The 20,692-nt window shown below is 48.3% G+C and overlaps 1 protein-coding gene across 50 annotated transcripts in view; it reads right to left on the reverse strand.

The window, feature by feature from the left end:
- Positions 1 to 20,692, reverse strand: part of TRERF1 (transcriptional regulating factor 1) — a 217,390-nt gene that overhangs the window by 70,232 nt on the left and 126,466 nt on the right. For all 50 annotated transcript variants that reach the window (XM_084968129.1, XM_084968115.1, XM_021098712.2 and 47 more), the window contains one exon: positions 2,924 to 3,038. The gene's annotated coding sequence lies outside the window, so the exon portion shown is untranslated. The remainder of the gene's footprint in view (positions 1 to 2,923; positions 3,039 to 20,692) is intronic.

Raw genomic sequence — 20,692 nt, forward strand, 5'->3', positions numbered from 1 at the left:
GAGACAAAGATATACAGAGACCAGAATGACAAGGTCCACCATACGTCTAACTGGAGCTCCAAAAGGAGATATTCGAAAGAATGGGAAAGAGGCAATATTCAAAAAATAAAGGATGAGAATTTTCAGAATTGCTGAAAGCCATCCATCTTTGGCTCTAAGAATCCCAAACCCAAGCAGAATGAAGACAGAGAAATTTACACCTGGTTACATGACAATGAAGTGGCAGAACACCAAAGAAAACAACATCTTTAACAAAGCCAGAGAGAAGCGTCAGGTCACTTATAAAGGAACAGTAATCAGACCAACAGCCAACTTCTCAAGAGCAGCATTCAGAGCCAGGGGTAGTGGAATAATGGCTTTAGTGACTGAAGAGATTATATCCAGTAAAGCTTACTCTCAAAACTGAGAGCAAAACAAAGACAGTTTCGAGCCAACAAAACCCTGAAACCAAACAAAAACAAAAACTTGAGAGTTGACCACTGACAGACTCTCACTGAAGGAAAACGCTGAAGGTTTTATTTTAGGCAGAAGGAAAATGATTTCAGATTCATGAAAGGATGTTGAGAAAAGATACTGATAAGAATGTGGATACATCTAAACAAACACCTACTGTATTAAACAATGATGTCTAACTTGTAGGGGTAAAAGCAGGTAGAATGAAAACACAGGATAACAACCGTACATAAATTGCGAGAGGCCGTGGTTAGAATTAAACCAGTTTATGGTTCATGTGTTATTTGGGAGGAAGGTAAAGATGCTGATTAATTTTAGACTTTGTTAAGTATGTCTGTTAAAATAGATGGGGTAAACATCGAAAGAACAGATACAGAGCACACAACTTCCAAAGAAGATGGAAGATGGAATGAGGGGGGAAAAGTCTCAACCAAAAAGAAAGAGCAGAAAAAACTGCAAGTATATGGAGATGGTAGAAACAAATCCCAATATATCAGGGAGATTATCTAACCTAAACATCTACATACCGAACAGCATTGCCTTATAATGTATAAAGCAAAATGTCTGGCACTACAAGAAGAAATGGACAAATTCCCAGTGGGAGATTTTTTTTTGGCCGCTCCATGGCATATGGAAGTTCCCAGGCCAGGGATCAAATCCGAGCTGCAGCTGTGACCTAAGCCACAGCTGCAGCAAGGCCCCATCTTTAACCCACTGTGCTGCGCTGAGGATCAAACCCATGTTGCCACAGGGACAACACTTGATCCTTAGCCCCCTGCGCCACGGTGGGAACTTCCAGTGGGAGATATTTTTAACGCATTTCTCTCAATAATTGAAAGATTCTTCAGATGAAAACAGAAATGGACACATTACAGGTGCTATGAACAGCACAATGAAATAAGATATTTTGATCACATATAGAAAACTACTATATACCTAATAATTAGAAAGAGCACATTTTGTCAAGCACTCATGAAATATTTGAAAAAGAGAAAAGATTTAAAAGGAGCACACAGAAAGGGTTCAATGCCTGTTTCAAACCCTCTCTAAGAATCCAAACCTATTTTGTCTTAAAAAAGATAAAGCCTCCGTCTTCCTTGTGCACTGATGTGTCTCACATCTAGCACACTGACTGTCACCAAGGAGGCTCTTAAAAGAACCTGAAGAATGAAGGGTAAATGAAGCAATTTCTGTTGAGAATGGTGCAGGTTGAGGGATTAACTGGCAGGACCAACACTGGAGGTGATGAAGCCTTTTCTAACTTGGAGGGGAACCAGCTGGAACCAGAGGACAGGATGAGTGGCACCAGACTCCGGGGAGAACTCACACAGAAAAGCAGAGTCACGACAGCCACCTTCAGATCCAAAGAGAGAGTCACGTGGGAGAGTCTGAAAGCTGTCTTTTTAAATTTTTTTTTTTTTTTCTTTTTAGGGCCACACCTACGGCACATGGAAGTTTCCAGTCAAGGGGCTGAATTGGAGCTGCAGCTGCAGGCCTACACCACAGCCACAGCAAAGCAGGATCTGAGCCGCATCTGCGACCTACACCACAGCTCACGGCAACACCAGATCCTTAACCCACTACGCAAGGCCAGGGATCGAACCTGAGTCCTCAAGGTCACTAGCTGGGTTCGTTCCTGCTGAGCCACAACCAGAACTCCCTGAAAGCCCAGTCTTTGTGGCTCCCCATGGCAGTGCACAGGAGAGCAGACAACAAGGATTTGTCCTGACGTTAGGAAGAATTTTCTTTTTTTTTCTTTTTCTTTTTTTTGCCTTTTCTAGGGCCGCTCCCCCGGCATATGGAGATTCCCAGGCCAGGGGTCTAATCAGAGCTGTAGCCACTGGCCTACACCAGAGCCACAGCAACGCAGGATCCGAGCCGCGTCTGCAACCTACACCACAGCTCACGGCAACGCCGGATCGTTAACCCACTGAGCAAGGTCAGGGATCGAACCCGCAACCTCATGGTTCCTAGTCGGATTCGTTAACCACTGCACCACGACGGGAACTCCAGGAAGAATTTTCTGACAATTCACTGTTCAACACTGGCTGGGAACTGGCCTAGTTGATCCTCTAAGGCCCCTTCTGACCCTGTGTGGGACAGGAGTCTGGTCCAGGCTGTCCTGGGAGCCCCACACCACGAATGGCCCACCTTTCCAATTCTATCCTATTCTCGAGATTCCTTCACTTCCAGTGTCCTGGCTACTCAGTCTGCCCAGGATCTCAGATTCAAGAGGTGGTGGAGGAACAACAAGCACTTCTGTCCCCGGAAACTCAATGCAGCATCTTTCTGCTCCACCATCGACCTCGCCATTAACCAAAATGAGCATGATTTGCCCCAATGGGCTGACATGCACTTTTAAGTCTACCCATGTCCCAGTAATCTCCATTTTTTCCAGTCCACGGTGAGGGATTACAAAAGCAAAAAATGAAAATACCTAAACCTTCCAGGAGAAGGGAAGCCGGCTCACCTTGACCTCTGCAGCAGATGGGTGCGTTGGGGGCCTGGCTCTGGGGGCTTCTCCTGCGGCCGGCCAGTCATGCTGCTCTCATGCTGCTGAGCAGGTGGGAAGAGGAGGCCTGGTTCTGTGGGAAAAAGAGAAGGAACGGTCACTTCTTCACCACGAGCTCCCAGCTCTCCATCACCAGCCTGCTGAGGACACTATCCAGAAGCTGCTGGAGCGCGCTAGGCTGTCCTCACCCACCCTCTTGTCATTGCCGAGCAGACATGCACTGGACGAAATTTTCCCACGCCCTCCAATGTGCCAGGCGGGGCTCCCAGGAACAAGGCTACAACGATGAATTAGACGCAGTCCCTGCTTTTGAGCAACAGCCTAGCACGCGCGCGAGAGAGATGTACGCATGTTTCATTATAAGATAATTTGGTAAGTGCTGCGATTTCCTCAAATTCATTCAACTGCCTGCCCGTTCCACAGGGAGCAGAGGCAGCTTCCGAGTGCAGCAGCACAGGACTTCGCAAGCTATCTGTGATGAATGATCAGGTCTTAGTTTTTGTTTTAGTGTCCAATCCATCACGGATGAACACGTTTATAAAATATAAGAAAAGTAACCAGAAGAAAAACGAAATGACAGAGTCACATAAGGTGCAAGCCTACTTTCAAAAAAATTATTATTTTTTTTCAGTTTTATGGCCGTTTCTGTGGCATACGGAGGTTCCCAGGCCAGAGGTCTAAGTGAAGCTGCAGCTGCCGGCCTACACCATGGCCACGGCAACGCCAGATCCAAGGCGCATCTTCAATCTTCACTACAGCTCACGGCAACACCAGATTCTTAACCCACTGAGTGAGGCCAGGGATCAAACCCGCATCCTTAGGATACTATGTCAAGGTTCTTAACCCAGTGAGCCCCAGCAGGACCTCCGAGCCTACTTTTTAATGGTTCAACTGCTTACTGTCAAATCGGCATGAGTTTCTGAGTGCTTACTCTCAGTTTCTGTACTGATCTCATGGAGCGGTAAACAGCTGGTAGACCAGCACCTTCCATGAGCCACAGCCAAGACGCATCACTGTAGTAAACGTCTGTACGAAGTGGAGCTTTCCTGAGGGGTCTGGCTGAGCTCCTGGTTCAGAGGGGGTGGCTAGAAACAAAAATGATGTGCAATCCACCTTTTGGACTACAGGTCAGCTTGTTGAGAGTCTCTTCCCAAGAAGGAGAGTCATAGCAGGGGCTTTGCAAAAGCGTGACTTTGAAGTATTGCCTGGGCAGAGGTGGGACACCAAGTCCCTGAGTTCACGGGAACCTGGTCAGAAGTTGTGCCTGGAGCCCTCGGCTTGCTCCACTCGTAACCATGGCAACTGCAGCAGACGCTATGGCCCTGAATGGGAAGAACAACGTCATCTACTAAAAACAGACTGGGACGTTTCAGCAAAGAAATCATTTCCAAAATGTCGACAGGGCTAGTGTTCATTCCTACTATTTAATGCTATAAAAATGATTTTTTTTCAAATTGAGAAGTCTTTTGTCTGTGACAGCCAGCTCCCAAAAAAAGCCTTTAAATGCCTATTGCCTTAATACTTGAGGGAGAGATTACAAGTCATTTCCCCCCATTTGAATGTTTAAGAGAAAGTGCTCATTCCTCTAAACTCTCAGCTTTTAAGTTCTTACTCTAAACTTTAGAAGATAAATCTGCAGAAGAAAAACTTCCCTTTTCAAAGTCTCTCTCTCTCTTTTTTTAAATGCATACATACGCAGACTCTCACTCCCTGCTTCCAATGCTAAATCATCTGCAATTTGGGAGTTTGCTGCTCATGAAATTCTGGAGATAAGCACATCATAAACATTCCTATAGCAAGAGAATGCTTTTGAAGCAATGTCTGTGATGTTATAAAGATTGTATATCATTATCTCTGAAAGTTGGCGAAGATAAGGTTATGGGAATAACTATTTATGTATAAATAAGTCAAGAAAGTAACTGGCAACCACAAAAGCAGATCCTACCAAGAAGCTAAACCACGGCACGAGGTGGGAAGCAGGAAGGTACTTCCTTCCGTTTGCATGAACTGCTGTGCCATCCTTATTCTCAACATGGAAAATTAACTCTCTAAGCCCAGCAACAGGAGCATGAGTCCTTGGGACTAGACTCATGGGAGATTAAGCTTCGACAACCACACCGTCGACTTTTATTGGCCATCTACTATGTACCAGGTGCTGGGCTAGAGTCCAGAGTTCTCAAGATGGTTTTTCTTCAAAAAGGCCCAAGGGAGACACATAAACTAGTAATTACAATCTCTTTCCCTGCACAAAGAGTATGCTGGCTGGACTTGAGGTAAAGGAAATGAAATTAACCAGCTCAGTCCCTCTAGCCAAACATTCATCAGTTCATTCACGGAGGGGTTTAAAAAAATTTTTTTTCTTATTTTATTTATTTATTTATTTATTTTATGGCTGCACCTGCAGTATATGGAAGTTCCCAGGGTCAGGGATTGAATCCAAGCTGCAACTGAGACCTATGCCTCAGCTGTGGCCATGCCCAATCCTTTAACCCAATGCGACAGGCTGGGAATCAAATCCACACCTCTGCAGCAACCTGAGCCGCGGTAGATGGATTTTTAACCCATTGCACCACAGTGGAATGCCACTCCATTCATTGCCGACTGAGTGCCTACCATGTCCCAGGCAAGCGCAAAGTACTAGGCATGTGACAGTTGAGACCCGTGTGGTCTCTGCCTTCACAGAGCTTATGATCTGGTGGGGGAAACCAGCATTAATGCCTCAGAAATAACTGTAATAGCAAGGTGCTCTGAAGAAGTATATTTATTGCTATAACAGCATCTGACAGGGGCTAGATCTAGCAGAGGAGAGGGTCAGAGTTAGTTTTTAGGAGTTCTCGCCGTGATGCAGCAGGTTAAGGATCTGGCATTGTCTCTGCAGTGGCTGGAGTTGCAGCTGTGGCTCGGATTTGATCCCTGGTCTGGAACTTACAAATGCCATGGGTAGGAGTTCCCGTCGTGGCGCAATGGTTAACGAATCCGACTAGGAACCATGAGGTTGCGGGTTCAGTTCCTGCCCTTGCTCAGTGGGTTAACAATCCGGCGTTGCCGTGAGCTACACTGTAGGTTGCAGACGCGGCTTGGATCCCGAGTTGCTGTGGCTCTGGCGTAGGCAGGTGGCTACAGCTCCGATTAGACCCCCAGCCTGGGAACCTCCATATGCCGTGGGAGCGGCCCAAGAAATAGCAAAAAGACAAAAAAGAAAAAAGAAAAAAACAAATGCCATGGGTATATGAAAAAAAAAAAAAAAAGAAAAAGAAAGAATTAGTCTTTAATCTGAGCCCTAAGAATAAATTAGTGAAGGAAAACAGGGCAAGCAGGAAGGAAAAGCTAGGAAGAAAAGGTGCTGCTGGCATACTGAATAGCCCGTGCAAAGGTCCTGCGACCTTCTAGTTACGAAAGGAGGCTCCTAAAAAGGATCCAATTGGTCTTGACCTCATACCACGCTTACATCACTGTGCTTGCGTTAGAGATGTGCAGATTATTCCAAAAGTGCCCAAGAAGGTCTCTAGGGCAAGCCAGGAAAATAAAAGGTGCACGTCTGCTAACTCTCCCTCTGCAGAAGCTGGCACGAGGAATCCTATCTAGGATGCCTTCCCTCCTCCCATTTTATAGAAAGTTCTAGGACTCATGATCTATTTTTCTCTTTAACAGTAGTAACTTGGTCAAATCCAATGTGTCCAGTGGTGAAAACCAGGTCCTCGATGCGGACACAGACTGACAGTGGGGGTGGGTTTGGGGAGGTGAACGGGTGTTGTCTATTATTAAAATGATCGCTGAAGAAGCCTCACAGTGAATGCTGTTTTACGGAAGGTCATATAACTCCATACACAGAACATGAGCTTTGGGACCAAGCAGACCGGGGTTCAGATCTGCCCCCCTCACCCCAACCTTGAACCCAACTGGCCACTTGGGCCTGCTCTTCCATAAAACAGGGTTAGCAGTGCCTTCCTTGCTGGGAGATCAGCAAGCTCGTGGGCCCAACCTCAGCGCATTTCCTGGCTCCCAACAGGCCCTGGATAAGGGGCAGGATTCCTATCACGCACCATGCGTAGGGACAGCCCGAGGCCCTCCCTCCATGCGGAAAGCAACAGGAATCCAAGAAACAATCCTCAGCCAGGACTGGCAGCTTTGCAAGGGCGCAGGGGGCCCGCTGACTCAGTTCCTTGGTGTGTGCCCTCAAGGGTCCCCTGCCTCTGTGCTAAGAGTTGCCCTGGGGAAGTCCCCCTCTGCCGCAGAGCTTCACCTCCTTGGCCCCAGGCCCACCCTCTCCAGACGCCACTCTGGGACTTTCAGAGCTCTGCTCGGGAGCTCTGGGCCAGCAGCCAGCAGACCTGGGTTCCAGTTCAAGCTCCACAGCCGAGTTCTAGAAGGTAGACGAGTCAGAACAGCTACCACATCCTGCTGCTGGGCCTTCCCAGGCAGTGCCCCAAATGTTTACAACACTCCTGCAGAGTCACGGCTGGTATCACCAGGTTACAAGAGGGGGAAACTGAGGCCCAATAATGCATCCATGAAACCGAGTGGGGGATCCAGAACAGGAAGCCCAGAAGCCCTTCCTGTCACCTCACTGCCTTACGGGGATGGAAACCTTCCTTACTTGGCTCTTTCCCACACCATCGATGAGGACACAGCCTGGAACGGCAGTGTGACTTTCCAGGGACCCGCAGGCAGCAATCCACCAAGCAAAGCCAGATTCTTCCCCCTGCCACACGGCTATCTGAGCCTCCGTCTTCCTCTGCACTTGGCAATGACCGCCTTACAGACCACACGTTGTCAGAGTTGAGGGGAGAATGACGATTTAAGAGTCTCAGGAGGGGAAAAAATTAATATAAAGACATGAACACTTAAAATGGGTATTGAGAGGCTCAAACCAAAGGGGGAGGTTCCTTCAGCCACAAAGCAGTTGAAATGAAAAGAGCTCAGGTCCCACCAGGCTCAGAGCAGCGTGCAGCCCGGGGAGGGGAGGGGACACTGGAGAGAAACTATGGCGCTTCTCAAATGGGAAACAGGACCGACTGAGGTGGGAAGAGTTCCCTCCGTGCCACCCACAATAAATTAGACATTGGCACAGGTTTTAAAAAGAAGGGGAAGCAGGAGGGGGGTTGGAGACAGAAATCAAGGAGGAGGAGGAAGAATTACATCTGTAGATTTAATCTAAGAAACAGGGCGGAGAGTAATCAATGCAATGAGAAATCTCAGACTCCAGTCACTTGGGGGCCACCCCTTCTGTCAAACGAGTAGAGATGATGGTGACACGGAGGAAGATCTAATTTTCAATCCACAGCCTGGGCGTGGGTGGGGTGGGGTGGCCGGATGTACTGAAAATGCCCGATCTCTCTCCAAACACCTCTCCTCTTCTGCGATGCCCCGCTCTTACCTCCAAGGAGGTTGAGAAGAGGATAATTTATAGGCACCAGAGTAGGAAGTTCCTGCCCAGGCCATTATGCGATTTAGATGGGCCATTTTGTCAAGGCTTCGGGGACCAGGTTACTCCAGAACAGAGACGGGGCCATTTGCAACAGTATCACAGCAGCTCAAACTTGGAGAGCATATCACGCGGGCCCATGATAGGCTGACAACGGATCGAGGGCCACTATCCACTCTCCAGCCTCTTTAGGCCTCCCCTCGCCTTGCTCATGGTTCCAGCTGGCTTGTCTTTCAGGTGATGTCAAGCTCTTTCCCACCCCAGGGCCTTTGCCCATGCTGGGCCCTCTGACTAGGCTGCTCTTCTCCTAGCTGCCCCCTCATTAACAGCCAGTTAGCTTTCAGATTACAGCTTCAGGGAGATTTCTTTGATCCTCCAGAAACACAAACATGCAATAGCACTTAACAGAGTTGGAATCAATTAATTATGTGATTAATGAGGGGGCCTCCCCGATCAGACTGTAGGCTCTCCAGGGCATGGGCAAGTTTTTTCGACCCATCATGTACCAAGGGCTAGCACAGCAGTTCTCAGTCCTGTCTGCACATCAAAATCACCTGGGAGCTTTAAAAAACATGGGTGCCTGGGTTTCACCAACACCCATTTGACAATAGTGCTTACAGGTTGCCAGGTGGTCAAGGCTAAGAACTGCTGACGGAAGGAGGCTGTGGGTGCTGGGCTTATGTCCTACAGCAATCTCAAAGGCACCCAGGGAGTTACAGTAGGACCTTAATCCCTCTGCTTGTGGGTACAATGTATCCTTTAAATGCTGTTTTCCACCCCAGAGATTAAATCTGAGGAAATTCCGGAAGAGGGAAACAAAATCCTCATTGTTAGAGAGGAATACTATTCCTTTCATTAAGCGCTCCCGCTGCAGCCCCTTCCCGGACACTCCTCTGCCCAATGACCCTGCTTTATCACCTTTATCCTCAGAGCCACAAGATTAAATGGACGTGTTCCTGAAATACGCTGAAATGTTTGGGGAGACAGCCCCTAATTTAAAATAATTAAACCAGGCCCAGCTCCAGTACGCAACAGAATGCAAAACGTCACATTAAATTTTATTAAAATTGGAGAGTTCAAAGCCAATTCGTGCCAGGACTGCCCCTCCAGGCCAGCTCCAAGCTGCTGGTGGAGGTGCTCTGCAGAAACTGGCCCATGGGGCCTTGGGGTGGCGGGGTAGGGGGCCGTCACCCAGGGGGCACAGGTCACTTGCGCTGATCTGACCTTTCTGGGGCAAGCAGAGAGCAAGCCATCCCTGTCCACTCAGCTCCCTGGGGAGGGGCAAGTGCTCTGTGCTAAATGCTGTGTCCCCCCAAATTCACATGTTGAAATCCTAACCTTCAGAAGTGATGCTATGAGTAGGTGGGGGCTCTGGGAGGTACTTAAGTCATGAGGGTGGAGGTCTCATGAATGGGATTAGTGCCCTTAGTGTAAAGATTCCACAACTCCCTCACCCCTTCTGCCACATGGGGACACAGGGAGAAAGCACGGGCAAAGCATGGGAAGGGGGCTCTCAGGGAATGCGACCCGTGCAGGCACCTTGATCTTGGACCTCCGTCCTCCAGAACTGGGTGAAATAAATTTCTGTCATTTACAAGCCACCCTCTGTGCTATTTCATTTACAGCAGCCTGAATGGACTAAGATGGTAAGACGTGTGAAAAAAATTCAACCTCTTAAACATATACACACTGTAACAACTCCAATTCTCTGATGGGTTTCACCAGCCCCAAAGAAGCAGTGTCTGACCAAGTCCCAAAAGTCCTGTGGCCCTGTGAACAGACTGTCACTTAACCCACTGCAGGGCGAGCTCTCCAAGTACAGCTCTAGCACCTACAGGGACCACCTGGGGAAGTAAAGAGTAAAGCTTCACTTTGCACCCATTAGGTTGGCAATAATAATAATAGTAATAAAATAAAATAATAATAACAAAACAACAACATTAGCAAGTGTTGGTGAGGATGTGGAGAAACTGGAATGCTTTTGCATTGCTGGCAGGAATGAAAAATCACGCAGCTGCTTTAGAAAAGTGTGTGGCAGTTTCTCAAAACTTTAAACATAGAATTACCAATGACCTAATCATCCTTATTCCTAAGAATAAATCCCAAAGAACTGAAAACAGGTACTCAAGCAAAAAGGAGCTCTAGTCACAACAGCCAACAAAGTGGGGACCAACCAAATATCCATCAACAGACTAACAGATAAACAAATCTCGTATTTACATATAATGGAATATCACTCAGCCATACAAAAGAATGAAGCTCTGATACATGCTGCAACATAGGAGACCATGGAAAACATTAAGTAAAAAAGAGTCAGACATGAAAGGTCACACAGAATGATTCTTTTTATCTGAAATACCCGGAATAGGTAAGTGCATGGAGACAGAAAGCAGCCCAGGGGTTGCCAGGGGCCTAGAGCTGGGAAGAGAATGAGGAGTGGTTGCTTAACAGGTATGGGGTCTCCTCTTGGGAGTGATGAAAATGCCTTGGAACTAGGCGGAGATGTTGGCTGCACAACACAGAATTCACCAAATGCCACGGACCTCTACCCTTTAAAATGGTCAGTGGTTAACTTTATGTTCTATGAACTCTACCTCAATTAAAAATAACAAAAAACAAAGCTTCCAGGGTCCTACTGTGGGAGGCTCTGACTCAGTCGGTAGGGGCTGGACCCAGGGAGCTGCTTTTCAAAAGAACCCCGGGGTGATTCTGACATGGGGGGGTCTCAGGCATGTTCCTCAACATCAGGGCTGATGTGTGTAAATGATGCCTTTCCTTTAGGTGAATCAATTAACACCTGCCAAAATTTCCCGAGTGCCAGGCAGTGGCCAGGCAGGCACCGGGCTTGGTGCTTTCAGATACAGCATCTCAGAAACACACTGCTACGGAGGATCACTGTCCTGTTTTTATCGATGAGGAAACTGAGGCTCAGAAAGATTAAGTTGCCCTGGACACCCGGCTCAATAACAGTAGAATCTGACTCCACAGACTGTGTTTTCCCGGTCGCCCTAACACCACACCACTGTGTCCTTTCGCAAGCCGTTCCAGGCAGCAGCAATGTCATTTTTATGTTTATATGCTCTTGAGATGAGAGACATCAGTCACTTTCTAAAACTGTGGTCCTTGGTATCCCCTGGGAAGTTCCAAGAAGTGCAGCGTCTCGGTCCTCACCCTTGGGTTGCTGAACCAGACTCGGCTCTCCTCAGATGATTCCTGGGACACTGAAGGGGGAGCAGCACTGGTTTCTCTAGAGCTGTGCTGTCCAGTGTGGTAGCCACCAGCCTATTCAAGTGGCGATTTTAATTCACATTAATTACAATGAAATAAACTTAAAAACTCAGTTCTTCAGTTGTACAAGCCACATTTTAAGTGCTTCACAGCCACATGTGACCAGCGGCTACCGCAGAGCAACACAGAACAGAGCAGCTTCAGCAGTGCTGTGCTGGAGCAGGGTCTCTTGAACTTGATGCCACTGACATCTGGGGCTGGATAATGCTTTGTTTGGGGGGGGGGGCCTTTCCAGCACATGGTAGAGCTGTCATTTGCAACCTGGGCTGATTCTGCCCCTCAAGAGAATGGCAGTGTCTTCAATATTTTTTGGTTGTTAGAGCTGGGAGGCGGGTTCTCCTGGCATCTAATGGTCAGAGGCCAGGGATGCTGCTAAACATCCTGCAGTGCCCAGCAGAGCACAGCAAAGAAATACCTGGTCCAAAATGTCAGCAGTGCCGAGGTGGGAAACCCCACTTTAGGATAATCAAAGCTACACGGCCATTCTCAGTACAACTGGAGGCAGGGGACACAGGACACCCAAGTGCTGCCCCCCTCCTCTGCCAAATGCAGAGCCGGAGAAAAGTAACTATTTCCTTCATAATGCGGAATAAAAAAGTCCTGGTTTCCAGAATAATCAACGAACTCATTACTAAAATAAAGTCCCTATGCCTCAAATCCCCAGGGCTGGGAAAGGAAGAAATTCATTTCTGATGTTTGGAATGTGTGATAAATTCCACAAGAAACCACAATCTGCTTGTTGGTCAGGTGTAGACAGATCATTCGTTCATGTGCTTTTGGGTTTTTTAGGCTGCGCCCGCGGCATGCAAAAATTTGAGGGCCAGGGATTGAACCTGTGCCACAGCAGTGACAAGCTGAGTCCTTAACCATGAGGCCACCAGGGAACTTCCTCATTCCTTTGTTCATGCACGTAATCACTTAAAAGGATGTATCACTTAAAAGTACCTATGGTGTCGGGTACTACTCTGTAGGGAATAGAGTAGTCAAAACAAACCAGGGCTCCGCCCTTGTGGGGCTGGCGTTCTAGCAGAGACCAATAGGACCCAAGTGAACAAATACACCAGCCGTGAAATGGAGAGTTTGATCAGTGCTACGAAGGAAAATAAGCAGGATCAGGCGACAGAGGAGTGATTGGCAGATGGGTATATGAGGTCACCTGAAGAGTCCTGGGGTACCTGAGAAGGTGACATCTGGCACAGACTTGAATGAACTGAGATGGAACCAGGTAATTCGAGGAGGGACAAGAGTTCTAGGCAGAGGGAACAGCAGCTGCTGAGCCTTTGGAGAAACCAGCTTGCCAGAGCTGGAAAAGGATGGCAGGTGAGATCAACGAGGCAGGCAGAGGCCAGGTGTCGGGGACAGGAAGGCTCTGAGCAGGAGAGATGGGGCTTGATCAACTTTTCACACAGAGAACAAACTAAAGGAGGTGAAGAGTGGAAAAGAACAGACCCATGACAAGGCTGCTACTGTCTTCCAGGGAGGAGATGGTGATGGCTTATTATTCGTTAATTAATGAGTGGAATCATTAATATTCATACTAGCTCTCTATTTGGCCAATGCTATTAATAGTCTACCTCAGATATATCATGGGTAGGCCCAGCATCATGTTCAAGCTACTTCTATGGGGAAATGCATCCTGAGTTCCAAATGATCAACTTGAAACCTTTTCCATCCACCTGGGTGTTAAGCTGGGGACTGTGTCATCTGGGAGAAGACAGCAAGAAAGGGAGTTGGGGGGGAGGGCACATGAGCAGGAGGAAAAGGGTGGATTCCCCAACCATCCCCTTTCTCCAGAGCCATCGGAGAAGAGGCATCTGAGAGGGGCCTTCCCACTGTAATTAAGGGTCGCTGGGCAGTGGATGGGTGAGAACCAGCTCTTCTGCTACAGGCAGAGCAGAAGGGAAAAAGGACTGGTCCTCACAGAAGGAGAGCCATTCAGCTGTCAACAAAGGAGGCTGTGGAGTCTCTTGCAAAAGCAGGGGGCCTTTCGGGGTTTCTAAGGTTCCAGGGCATCGCAGGGGCAGGGAAATGGGCAGAGTCGGCAGATTTAGGGCAGAAGAACCGAGCTGTACCTCTTCCTAACTGCACAGCACAGGGTGTGCCGTCCATCTCCCTGACCCTTTACAAAAGGCAACAGCACCCCTGCCTCTCAGAGCGGCTATGAGTGGTCAAGTCAGATGAGGTTTGCACTGAAAGGGATGACAACTTCCGGTCAACGTGCGGAGGTCTGCGCATGCGTATCTTCCGGGGGTGCAAAGCCTACCATTCTCCACCGCGCTGTGCACATGCCCGAGAAGTTCAGCTTTACACACGAAAAAGTTCAGCTTTCATTAATTCCTTTACTCCACACACATTCACTGGGTCTTAGTGCTGGGCATGGTGTTGAGAAGAGACAGAGAGAAAGATGCAGCCTCTACTTCCCAACAACTTGGGTGGGGTTGGGAGGGGGGCGGCTGGAGACATGCAAACACGTTCCTCTAATTTTCCTTTTCCTTCAGAGCCTGGTGACCACTGGTCCTAGTTTTTAGACGTGGGCCACCAGCTTCTGGAGCCTGCAAACCCTCCTGTTTACCCAACCTTGCGGGCAGGGCTCTCTCCCCTCTCCAGACCTACAAGCAGGACTGGTCTTTTCTGCTGGAGCAGAAAAGGACGGAAAGGGAAAGGTAGGGCTGACAGGGCAGAGGGAAGCCAGGAGAAGTGCTGGCCTTCAGTGGGGCCTTCCTTCCAGCCCCCACTCCTCCTTCCAGAGCGCACAGCTCCAGATGGGTCAGGGGCCAGGACACCCTCTCTGACCCCTAGCTCGACCCAGGCGCAGCATCTCTGGCGTTTCCCAAGGAAAATCTTTAAGAGAAGGCCCCCAGCTCTGAGTCATCTGCAGCAGAGAGGAGACCTTGTAAAAATAACTCCAAGTAAGAGGCTCCTGCTGTATTCACATTATTCACGACACAAAGAACAAAAAAGCAGGGCAGGAAGCAGAGGAGGAAAAGTGTCCTTCACATCAGTTTTCTCCACATGACAAGCAGCCGGGAACTCACTTGTGGAGCCCCATGGCTCCTGCTCTCCGCAGATCGATTACATAAGCTGGAGGAAGGGGCTTCTTTGCAACCTTCTGACTCTGACCCCACCCCTCTTCACTGCTCACCTCCAGACCCGAGCCTTCGTGGAAACCCCCCCCAGAATTCAAGGAGGGGCTCAGCTGTACCCACTCCTGGATGTCTGCCCTGAAACAGCCAGCTCCCTTGAAGCCCCAGGAGCCTCCACTGAAGCCCAGGGGCACCGTGACCATGACCATGTGGGGGAGAACCTGGGGAAGACCAGCAGCATTGGCCAGATCCCCGATGGTGCGCATGGCAGGGCTTTCCTGGAAGACTTTGAATTCCAAAATGTTAGGGTACCGGGCCGTGTGGCCTGGAGAACGACCCTGGTCATCTGCAAGGCTTCCTGGGCTCCGACAAGGAAGGGGGCTGTTGACTCATTTCCGCTCAGCTTTCTGAAGATGTGGTCTTTAGGGGCCATAGGGGGAGGGATGGCGATTTTGAGATGAAGAAGAGAGCCCAGTAAAAGAAAAAGCAAAGGAACCAGACAGAAGTAGGGAGAGACGAGAAATGAAAAGATCCTTGGTAGGAAGGGACAGGCAGCGGTGTGGCCACAGAGCTTTGATTTAGCACTTATTAGACACGGAGCCATCATAGTGGTGGTCCCAACCTCCCGCGGCTTATAATCAAGAACGAACTGAGAACTATTTCTAGACAAGCACATGTACACAGTAAGAAATAAAACCTCAGTCACAGCGTGGTCAATACAATTCACAGCAAAAGTCGGTACTCTGTCCAATACCAGTAAAAGAAGCAGTGTGGGCAAATCCCTCACTTGTGCATGGCAAGTACCCCTAGTCACATGCAAACATGCTTTAGTGGATGACTCTACCTTGTCTGCAGACTCTTCATCAACCTATGCTTCTGGCTTCACAAGAATCCAAGCTCACCCAATGCTTTGTCTCACATGTCCACAGTGACGTTAGGGCAGAGACCACAACCGGCCTTGCAAAATAAAGCTCACGTATCCAAAACCAATTTCTGGAGTGCCCGTTAGATGCTAGGCATTGTTCTAGGTGACTGGCATACAATGGTGAGCAAGGAAGATAAAACTCCCTACCCTCGTGGAGCTTTCATTTTAAGAAGAGGAAACAGAAAATGAAACAATTAAAATACACAGCATATTAGACAGTTATAGATGCATGAAATGGGAAGCAGTCAAAAAGAAAGCCTCTCTGAGATGGTGACATCTGAAAAAAGACCCGAGGGAGGTGAGCGACCCGTGGGTGTGTCTGGGGGAAAGGGTGTGCCAGGCACAGGGGTCAGCGAGGGCAAAGGCCCTGGGATGGGCACACGGCTGGTGTGACTGAGGAAGAACGAGGAGACAGATGGCACGGCTGGAACGGGGGGATCGATGGAATGAGGTCAAAGAGAGTCTAAGGAGGATTTAAACACAAAACAGAGAACTATAAACATGATAGAGGAGTTCCTTTCATGGCACATCGGAAATGAATCTGACTAGGAACCATGAGGTTGTGGGTTCGATGCCTGGCCTTGCTTAGTGGGTTAAGAATCCAGCGTTGCCGTGAGCTATGGTGTAGGTTGTAGATGTGGCTCAGATCCCGCGTTGCTGTACCTGCAGCTGTAGCTCCGATTAGATCTCTAGCCTGCGAACCTCCATATGTCTCAGGTGCTGCCCTAAAAAGCAAACAAACAAACAACCAAAACCAAAACCAAACATGATAGAGCCACGAGCTTGCTCACCTAGGGCACTCAGGAAAGGCCTTGGTAAGAGGCTGTCAGCTGAGCTGAGGCCCAGAGAATTTGAGAAGACGACGTTGGATATTCAACAGGGACAGCTGGAGCAATGGCCCCAAAGAGGGATGAGAGCGCACAGCAGGTGCAGGGGTTGGGGGTGGGGCGGGGCAAAGGAATGGTGGGAGAAGGGTTCTTGTCACGTGGGTAGTAGTTCTCAAACTGCAGGCATTTCATCCTCCAGAGGATATCTGACAATGTCCAGAGACATATTTAGTTGTCACAACTGGGAAAGTGCTTTGGCATTGAGTGGGCAGAGACCAGGGGTGCTGCCAGACCCTCAAAACAAAAAAATTTTTTTTGACTTTTTAGGGCTGAACCTGTGGCATATGGAAGTTCCCAGGCCAGGGGTTGAACAGGAGCTGCAGCTGCCGGCCTACACCACAGCCACAGGAGCTCGGGATCTGAGCCACATCTACAACCTACACCACAGCTCATGGCAATGCCGGATCCTTAACCCACTGAGCAAGGCCAGGGATGGAACCTGCATCCTCATGGATACTAGCTGGGTTTGTTACTGTTGAGCCAGAGTGGGAACTCCTCAAAAAAATAATAGTTACTCCAACCTAATCTGGAGCTAGGAGAGAGGTCCTAGAGCAAAGACAAAGGAGACTGAATGCAGGGAGGCATGGGGGCTAAGCACAGGCAGACAAATGCCATGGAGAGCTGTTTTCAAGCAGTTGATGTCCCTGAGGAGTCAGGGCAGGGCCCTGGGTGAGAGGAGAGGAGCTACCAATGATGAGGCCAAGGGCTGGATGCGGGCACAGCGCACAGGCCACAGGCTGAGCCAGTGTGTGGGCAGCCTAGAATTTCACAACAAAATCACCAAAAGAAACAGCCATGGAGAGAAGGGACTCAGGTGGGCATGGCAAGGGGGGCAGGGGGAGGGTTCCCCCAAACCCAACCATGAGATACCTGGAAGAGGCAAATGAGGAACTCAGAGGGGCCTGGAAAACCAGGTGCCTTTCAGAATGATCTTGAATTTGGTTACTACGGAGTCTGCTCCACGGGGGCGGGGGCACCTGGAGGTCAGGTCACCAGGTTTGGTGGTCAACAGAGATGGCATTTTAGGGCACAAGAGATTTCGCTTCTCCCCAAAGTCAAGTCAGCCCACAGGCCCGGATGGGGGAGGCGGGGGGAGTGGCCGAGATGACCAATGCCTCCGACATGCAGTCAACCCCAGGCACGCCCTCCTCCCCGCTCCTGATTAACTCCATGATGAGGAGGAGTCGTCCCGAGAGGCTGGTCCCCCCTCAGTGGAAGAGACTCTAGATGAGGCTGTCACCTCTTAGAAATCACGAGAATTTCTCAGTGCAGAAGCAGGCTGGGACCCTTCCACGGTCGCTCTGTATAGGAGCCCTTCTAACTTGGGGGAGGGTGAATGGGATGGGCTGCCTCCTAGGGACTTGTTCTGACAGAATTTCTGGTGGCGATCACAGGTGTCTGGGTGCACAAGCAGGTAGATAGCCTTGTCACCACTCACTCAGGGCTAACTCCCTTTCCTAAAGACTTTTTTTTCTTTTTTTGTCTTTTTAGGGCTGCACCGGTGGCATATGAAAGCTCCCTGGCTAGGGGTCGAATCAGAGCTGCAGCAGCTGCCGGCCTACACCACAGCCACAGCAACACGGGATCCTTAACCCACTGAGCAAGGCCAGAGATCGAACCTGCATTCTCATGGACACCAGTCAGGGTTCATTACTGCTGAGCCACAGCGGAACTCCTCCCTATAGCTTTAAATTCACATTTATTCCTCTCCACCTATACCGCAAGCTCACTGTAAAAGTTTCTGTTTTTTTTTTTAGGGCTACACCCGAAGCATATGGAAGTTCCCAGACTAAAGGGCTGAATCGGAGCTGTAACTGCTGGCCTACGCCACAGCCACCGCAGTTTGGGATCTGAGCAGCATCTTCGACCTACACCACAGCTCATGGCAACGCCAGATCCTTAACTCACTGAATAGGGCCAGGGATCGAACCTGCATCCTCATGGATACTAGTCAGATTCTTAACCCACTGAGCCACAATGGGAACTTCCTAAAAGTTTTCAACATATACAAAGGAAAAAGAAAAGCCTCTCATAATCCAGTCATTTTGTGAGAAGATTTTCATTTTTTGGACCAAAGTTTTAATTCGCTTTGGTTGAGATCATATTGCATATATATAATTTTGTATTCTGTTTCTAACATAGGCCTATGTTAGAAATTATTAAAATATTAGCCTTAATCATTGAAATAATCCATTGAAAACACAGTATATTCTCTAATGTCACGAGAAGCAGAGGACCAGATCCTCTGAGGACTTATTTCATCTAATGCAGGTACTTTTTTTTTTTATTACTATTAGAGTTGATTTACACTGTTCCCTCAATTTCTGCTGTACAGCAAAGCAACCCAGCCACACACACACATACATTCTTTTTTTTTTTTAATTTGAAAATTACTGGGAAACATTTTTTTTATTTAATGATTTTTTTTTTCCATTATAGCTGGTTTACAGTGTTCTGTCAATTTTCTACTGTATAGCAAGGGGACCCAGTCACACAAACATGCATGCATTCTTTTTTCTCACATTATCATGCACCACCATAAGTGACTAGATATATAGTTCCCCGTGCTATACAGCAGGATCTCATTGCTTATCCATTCCAAAGGGAATAGTTTGCATCTATTAACTCCAAATTCCCAGTCTACCCCACTCCCTCCCCCTCCCCCTTGGCATTCTTTTTTTTTTTTTTTTTCCCTTCCATCATGTTCTAACCCAAGAGACTGGGCACAGTTCCCTGTGCTGTACAGCAGGACCTGTCTGTTCTAAATGTAACAGTTAATGCAGGTACTTTTCAGGGACCCCTAAGCACCTAATACTTAGGCATGGCCCCCATATTCTGAGCATTTACCATGTGGACTGGGCCCTGTGCTTCCTACCATGTCAGGCAGTGGAGTTTAGCCATGGAGATAGCTTAATATCATCATGTCACAAGCAAATACGTTCCTTTTCTCCAGACTTGGGACCTCTACACTTCATTAGCTTGAGGGTTATGCCGTATCCCTCTCTTCTCACAGAAAAACCAGGGACTCAACCTCCTCACTCAGTTGAAGGGCAGCTGCAGGTCCCACACAGGCACAGGGAATGGAGAAAACATGAGTTAGGTCCTAAGAAGCACAGAAAAGTGGACAGTGGAAAAGCTCTGGAGTAGTCATCAGGTGTAGAAGTGGGCAGGGGCTGGTCAACCATGGCCAGCAGGCCAGCCAACCACCTGTTTATGTAAATAAAGCTTTACTGAAATACTGCCACATCTATTCACTTCAATAGCGTCTATGGCTGCTTTTGGCCACAATAAGCAGAATTGAGTAGTTGTGACAGAGACCACCTGGCCCACAAAGTCTAAAAGATGTACTACTTGGTTCTTTAAGACAAAGTTTGCCAAACCCTGTATTTGGAAGCCAGCCATCCTCCAAAACCCCTGCAACCCCCTTATTTCACTGAGAGTAGTCATGGAGAGCCAGCTGCCCCACCAGAAATTACACCTCCCAGCGCCAGCAGCAAGGCGGGCCCCTGTGACCAGTTCTCACCAATGAAATGTGGGCTAGGAGGTATCTGTAATTTGGGGACCATGAAGGTTAAGAAGTGGGTGAGCCTTCATCACCTTCTTTTCTCCCTTTCACCTGGACACAGGGTGATCCTAAGCCCTAGAGCAGTGTTCAGCTATCTTTTTTCCCATCATTGTTGCCCCTGGAAGGAGCGTGTTCAGACATTATTTTCCTAGCTGCCTTCCTCCATGAAATTTTAATACACTATATATCTGTTTATGTACCATATGCATATCTGTGATTTATGTATAAAAAAAAAGAGATTTTTTTTTTTGGCCCCAAGGACTAATTTTACCCCTTGTGTGTCATACTGCTCCAGTTGAGAATGTATTCTCTAAGGTGCAGCAGAGTCACAAGATGGAAGGTGCCTGGATTCCTGAATTTGTGGAAGAATGCCAGTCATGCCAGAACACCTGCATTTGACTGTTATAGTGGCAAGAAATAACTTCAATCATGTTAAGCCCCAGAAAGCTGGGAGAGATTATGGCAGCTAACGCTGCCTTAATAATGTTAACACAAGATCTAAGTTTGATAGTTAAAAGTATGAATTTAATAGGCATGTTTTGTGGCAGGTTGTC

The sequence above is a fragment of the Sus scrofa genome, chromosome 7, assembly GCF_054392235.1.
Source record: "Sus scrofa isolate SSC_HxYL_T2T_F1_AM1 chromosome 7, Sscrofa_HxYL_maternal_Yorkshire_Landrace_v2.0, whole genome shotgun sequence".
Taxonomy (NCBI): Eukaryota; Metazoa; Chordata; class Mammalia; order Artiodactyla; family Suidae; genus Sus; species Sus scrofa.